The sequence below is a fragment of the Pipistrellus kuhlii genome, unplaced genomic scaffold (genome assembly GCF_014108245.1).
Source record: "Pipistrellus kuhlii isolate mPipKuh1 unplaced genomic scaffold, mPipKuh1.p scaffold_m20_p_6, whole genome shotgun sequence".
Lineage (NCBI taxonomy): Eukaryota > Metazoa > Chordata > Mammalia > Chiroptera > Vespertilionidae > Pipistrellus > Pipistrellus kuhlii.
In genome coordinates this window covers 53,569,587-53,576,926 of record NW_023425562.1, presented here as the reverse complement: position 1 = coordinate 53,576,926, position 7,340 = coordinate 53,569,587, and positions in this window count along the sequence as shown.

The window sequence follows — 7,340 nt, the reverse complement described above, 5'->3', positions numbered from 1 at the left end:
GCCTTCAAACTGGTAAAAGCACTGGAAAGGATATGTTTTGAGGGTAAAGAAGCATAAACAAAACATTGTATTTTCTTGTTGGAAACAAGGTATAATAGTTGCCAAAATCTGGGTACACCATATTGATACGGAAATGGTATAAAATCTGAGAGAAAGGTACAAAACAATTGAAAATACCTGACCCAATGGTAGGTAATATTAATGATGATGACAGTAAATTATAGAATACTCACATATGCCAAACATATGTTAATTGCTTTAATCATCATGACAACCCTATGATAGGGACAATATTATCTACTAGAGTCCTGGTGCATGAAATTCATGCATGGAGCAGGGTCCCCTCAGCCCAGACTACACCCTCTCCAATGTGGGGCCCCACAGGGGATGTCCGACTGTGGGTTTAGGCCTGATCCACTGGCAGTCAGACATCCCTCTCACAATCCGGGACCACTGGCTCCTAACTGCTCACCTCTCTGCCTGCCTGATCACCCCTAACTGTCCTCCCTGCAGGTCTGGTCACCCCCAACTGCCCCCTCTGCCAGCTGGTAGCTCCTAACTTCCCCCCCACCAGCCTGGTCACCCCCAACTGCCCCCCAGCCAGCCTGGTTGCCCCACGCAGCCTGCTGCTCAGTCATTTGGTTGGCCTTCACTGACCCTCCTGCCAGCCTAGTCGCTCCATACAGCCTGTTCGGTCATCCGTTTGGTTGTTTCAGTTATGACTGTCACTTATATACTTTATGGATGAGGAAACTAAAAAAGAGAAAATTATTAGATAATGTTCCAAGGCCCCACACATTGAACCAAGATTTACGCACACATCTGTCTGGCCCCAAATCCTGCACAGAGAAACTCTGTCTTCCCCAAAACACCGGCTCATCACCTTTAATAAAACACAAGGCTCCTTTAAATCTCATGAGAGAAAGATAAATATCATATGATTTCACTCATTTGTGGAATATAATGAACAACATAAACTAATGAACAAAAATAGATCCAGAGACACAGAAGCATTGAATAGACTGTCCAACCTATGAGGAAGGCAAGGGGTGAAGGGGAAAGAGATCAACCAAAGAACTTGTATACATGCATATGAGCAAAACCAATGGACACAGATGGGGGAAGGGGAGAAATGTGCTGGGGAATGAGGGCGGCTGGGGAGAGGTCAATGGGGGGGAAAGGAGACTTATGTAATACTATGAACAATAAAGAATTTAATTTTTTAACAATCTTATGAGAGATGTGTAACCTTAGAAATAAAAATTAACCCAAAGTTTACACAAAACTCCAGAGAAATTGGGAACACAGATTTATTTGCTGCTAGAGGCTCTGTGAACTCCTAATACCAACAAAGATCTGAGACTGATTACACCAGAGAAGAAAACCAAAGCAGGAGTACTGAAAAGACTGCTGAGGGACCTGGAGAGTCACAGACAAACATATACACAGGCAAAGTACAAATGTGTACACACATGTGTGCATTTCACTAAACAAAAAAAAACACCAAAAAAAGGTCAAAACTCTGATGCCTCTGTCACCAGGACACCCCCGGATCAGCTGGGCCTATGGTGACACCTTCACCCACAGGCAATTTAGAACTGGTATCTGGCCAAAACTGGTTTGGCTCAGTGGATAGAGCGTCAGCCTGCAGACTGAAAGGTCCTGGGTTCGATTCCGGTTAAGGGCATGTACTTTGGTTTCGGCCACATCCCAGGTAGGGGGTGTGCAGGAGGCAGCTGATCGATGATTCTCTATCATCAATGTTTCTAACTCTCTATCCCACTCTTCCTCTCTGTAAAAAATCAATAATATATATATATATTTTTATTTTTATTTTTTTTTAAAGAACTGGTATCTGCATTATCACCAGCAGCTGTGATTCCGCCAAGCCTGGGCCAGCCTTGAAAGGACCTTCCCTTTCAAGAGTCAGCAGGTCAAATCATTTAGCACTTAGGGACTTGACAGTAAGGGAGCCCTAGTGCTCAGCCTGCTAAGCCTCCTTCAGAGAAGCCGCTCAGGTGGGTCCTGGATTAGCAGAAGTTAAGGGCTGCCCCACCTCCTGGGGCTGAGGAGAAAGAAAGACAAGGAACCAGGAAGCCCAATGGGGCCTTCAAAGGCTGCATCCCGGATGTGTCCCTCCCCATGTCTGGAGAAGGGTTCATTCCTTGGGTCCAGAGAAACCATTAGCAAAACCAACGGCCACACCCACTAGTGGGTGTCATGAATTTCAACTAAAGAATCACTCACTTTCTCTCAAATGTCCAAGAAAAATAAGATCCAGGACAGTTGGGTTTTATCCTCCTTATCATCATTTGTAAAACCCATGGTCTTAGTCTCTTGGAAAAGGTCAACTATTGTTTGTTCTATGCATCTGACATTTCAGCAAATCCCAAAATGGGGCCCTTGGCAACCAGAACTGCACTTGAGGTCCACAGTTTGAGAACTGCAGTGGGGTTGGCAAGGGCCAGGCAGCAAGCATGCTGAGCCTGCTTGAAGGCAGGAACCCAAACCAATGCCCCCACTTCAAGTGAGCAGAAGCAGACATTAGCCACACTCTCTGTCAAAATCATCTCCCTCTCCCACACTCTTGCTGTGATACACCACACAGCAAGGCGGTGGCAGGATGCACAAAATCCTAGGGGCAGGAACTGAACAGATGGCTGAGAACAACCTCTGAAATAGAGGAAAGCCTGAGGCCCAGAGAAGGGCCTCTAGAATTTGGGGAGCCATTAAATAAGGAACAGGTGAGAGGAGGCCTCATGTGGAGATTGAGATTTGAAAGCAATGAAAGGACAGCAGACATCTGAAAACATTTCACCCTCATTCCAGAGGCACTCTGGGAAAGGAACGGGGGCTGAGCCATTTATGTAACAGCCATGCTTACAATCCCCAGGCCTGCATTCAGGCCCTCGCCCACTTCAGACACTGTGTACTTTCCAATCCGCCTGCATCCATCACTTTATTCCTAAATCTTAGTATGTTTGGATTCTTCCCATCGCACAGACCTGATATAAAATGTCACTTAACAGAGAGATACCCTGTCCAGAGGGACCCCATGCCCTCTCCCGCAAGTCCCCATTCTTCAGTCAGTCACTCAATGCTGAATGCCAACCTCGGACAGGATACAGCACTGGCACCTTTTCTAAAGAGCTCTCAGTAAGTTGCCATCTGTTCTCTGCCATTCAACCACCACCCACATGACTCAGGGATAATAGGCCTTTGAAGATTTAAAATATGGAAGAGTAAGTACCTGGTCGGGCTCACCTCTCTGAAAATTTTCCAGACACCATGAACATCTCTGAGAAAGGCAATGACAAATGTCACAACCATTAGCAGGTGCTGATCTTGGAAATCAGCCTGTATCACGCCTCCCTTATCAGCACACTTGAATGGCGTCCCTTCATGTCTGATCACTCGCCCTGGAGACGTAGGTCTATAAATGTGGGGTACACCTTTCCGTCTGACAGTCCCAGCAATAGCAGGAGGACAGGCAGCTTCCGGAACAGATCTCCCGTCAACACGGACTCATCGACACTGGGCAAGGTAAGAACTCTAAATCAAGTTCACAAAAGAACGGGTCGAATTTCAGAGGCAGAAACAAGCTAGAGCAGTTCATCAGAGGACGATAAACGAGGGGTCTGCATTTAGAATCTCTTCAGCCCCCTCCCTACTGAGCCACACAGCACTCTGCTGAGCACAGTAGGTGTCACAATTTTTAGAAAAGGGGGATTTGTTCTGGGCCTCTCCAAGGGCCCCACTAAAGACGATGTCTAACAATATTGCCATCAACTCGGTCACAGGCACAGAATTTTATTACTTTTTCCTCAGAGGACACTAATATGTCACCTGAGACAGTAAAGGCTAATTTCACACAGGTGAGGGTAAAATCAGAAAAATAATGAAAATGTGATGATATTTTTTTCATAACACCTAATGTGTTCAATGTGAAGGATTGACATTGGCTTCTGATTATGTCCTTCCCAACGTTTCTGCAATAGCGATTCTGCTGCTGATGCTGGTAAATGGCAGGCAGCTTGAGGTGGGCAATGCCCACCTACCCATGGCGAGAACAAAGGTCCCCGAGCCTGATTTTTTAAACTTGTCTGGAGAAAAAAATCTAAACAGAGAGAAACTCCAAAGTCTACTTGCTTCACAGAGGGAAAACGCCCTAAGACACAAGCCTCCATTTTACCCGTGATTCTCAGTGACAGTCAGACTTTGAGAATCATGGTAAGGGAGGAATCTGACAACCAGGAAAGGAAGTGATCCCACTGAGGGAGCAGCTGAGCTCAGAGTCAAGGGGGGCTTTCCTGTCTGGGAGGGAACCCAGCTCTCTGCCTCCAGCTGGAAACAGCAGTAATAATATCTGGTGCCTGGACTTGCCGGGAGGATTGCATGAGATGTTGCAGATGTTAGCACAGTCACAAGTACAAACACTGACCAGCACTCAATAAGGATATATGTACAGACACATCCCAACCAGTAGAGGTAGAGTTGAGACTTACGCATTTATACAATCACATCAGCTACGGATGCTCAACCCCAGCAAGAGGAAGAGGCCATGTGACCTGTGGCCAATAGGATCACCCATTGCCCTGCACACAGAAGAGGCCACAGAAGGTGGATTCCCGGGTTGACTCCATCATTCACTCACACAGGGAGCCCGATTTGTGCTGAGTACTAATGCAATAGCATGAACTGGCTCATGCCACCATCAAACCAGACCAGTGCTCTCCTGAAACAGAACAGGCCTCAAAAGACAGAGTAGCCCTTAGATGGTCTCACTCACAAGGGGATGGCTCTGGCCTCTGCAAACTGAATTAAATTGCCAAGGCAGCCCAATACCAGAAGGGTGAAGAATGCCAAGCCTGGGAATGGTTGATGGGGTGGTTTAGTCCTGCCCATGATAATTACCAAGGGGCTGGACAATGGGCACAGGTGAGCATAATTGCCGGCTCTATACAATTTTCACCATTTGAATATAGAGGACTCAAGCCTTCCCTCTCAGGGTTGTGCAGAGAATTTAAAGCAGCTGATATCCATTTACACTTCACAAAGGGATGGCACTTGTAAGCTCACACCAACAAGGACACTGCTATCCATTACTTGACCAGAAGCAGGGACTTGTCCATTACTGGAGACATAGCATTTGTAGCTGGAGAATTCAAAAATCTCCAATACCCATATGGTAACTCAAACCACTCCAAGGATGTTTGTGTCAAGAGGACTGTCAGAAAGCCTACAGTAAGGGCATGGCCTGTACCCAAAGGATTCCCCCAGCCCACAGACATCTTTATGGCACAGGTGTATAGAAATGAAAAAGAGGCCCTTCCTCCAAACATTGACTGCCATATGCTAGGACGTTGTCCCATGAATACAGTATGCATACAATATCTGCAATGTGAATAGCACCCTTGTAATGAGGTAGGATCTTGTGTGTACATCCAATACAAACTGGCAGCCCTATGGTCCACTGGGAATGTGGTGTCTGACAAAGCCCTCCTTTGCAGATATCAGCCACCAAGATGATAAGCCTCTGGGCCTTGGCCCTCACACTGGCTGTCCAGGCAGACGCGCTTGACCTGCTGACCCCACCTTCACTGCTGGGAAAAGTTCCTGTCGACAGACCCTTTCTACTACCTGGACAGCTCCGCAGATCTCCACCAACTCTAAGAGGTTCTTCATCCGTAAAAAATCTACCGGGAACTTCAAATCCTAGCTGTATCCCTGTGGCCAAGTACTTCATGTCCAGCAGCATACTCGATGACTGTAAGTAAGAACTGTTTCACCCATACATCTTTAACTTTCACACCCCTCACACATGCTTCTCGTTTCTAAGGCTACTTACACCTTTTGAACAGGTGGTTTTCAAAGAGGAGGTGGTATCAGAATCACAGTGGTACAGGTTTTCTAATATGACCAAGATGATGCTGAGGCTGCTGGTCCACACATGGGGTAAAACATGTCAAAGCAAGCTTGGAGAAGGGAGCTCTTGGGTCCAGCAACCTCTCCATTTGCCTGCCTTTTCTTATGACTCTTACCACCTGGACACTGTCAGGAAATCTCACAGCTTCCAATGCTGGACCGCAGAGCTCGGTACAGACACCCATAGGTGCTTAGAGCATCAACCTGCTTGACCAGGAGCCAGGACCTAAGAAATGCAGGTCCAAACTCCTTGACCAGATTTGTGCTCACCAAGCTCCTGTGTCATCCCCTCCCTGAGTCTCAGCTTCCTCTAGAAGATGTGAAATTCTGTCCCACAGTAGTCTCTCAGGATCAGAAGACAGAGAGGTCAGAAATTGGAAGAGACACCCTTTGAGAACAAGAAGGGAATAGGACATATCATCAAACAAATGCAAGAAGGAAAGTCCTCATGGCTACTCTTACCAGCCTTCGGAAACGTAGGCTGGCCTTCCAGCATGACAGGGCAGGGTGACAGAGAGACACGCGGCAACTGCCTCCTGACCACAGTGCCCACCCTCACAGCCCACCCACCACTAGGAATATATACCTCACTCTTCTGACCATCCTACCTTGTTATGAAGTATTTCAAATGTACAAAAAAGTTCAGACAGTGGTATGAAGGGCAACTGTGTACTCATCAAGCAGTATATGGTGGTGATGGTGATGGTTAATTTCATTGTCAACTATACAAAAACCAAGAAGATATACAGAGCAAGCACCTTTGTAACCAAAATCTGCATTAAGAACAAAAGCAGGCATAGGGTTGCAGGCCCCACAACTCTCATTGGGCTGCACATCCTTCCCTCCTCTCTCCCCTCCAGAAGAGGCCTTGGGCCTGATTACTTTTCCCGAGCCATTTTTTTATATTTTACAACACATGGCTACTCTTTCTCAATCAAATTAAAAATTTGCACTATATGTTACAAAGTTTCCACAAAGGTGGTCAGCTTGCATTTGTCTCACACTTATGTTTCTAAGGTGATTCATCCATGTTATAATGAGAAATATTAGCCCATTAGTTTTCACTGAAATATTCTACCTAATGAATCCTCCATGATTTACATCAACTTTGTTCTTGCCCCATTGTGAGCTACTCTGAGCAATGCTGACCGAAACACTCTTGTGTGGGTCTGAAGGTTCACATGCGCAACAGATTCTCTGGGACACATATCTGGGCTGGTGGTACGTCCACATCACCCCACACAGGCAAAGGCCCTCCAGACTGCAGAGCCCTGGGCATAGGAAGCAGCAGCAAGGCCCCAAAAGCCATGGCCTCGAAGCTTCACAGGGGCAGGTCCTAACAGACTTCTTCCTCCTGCTACTCTATGGGGACAAGAATCTTGTCCCTCAGTCCAATTCACTTTCGTGCTAGGCAG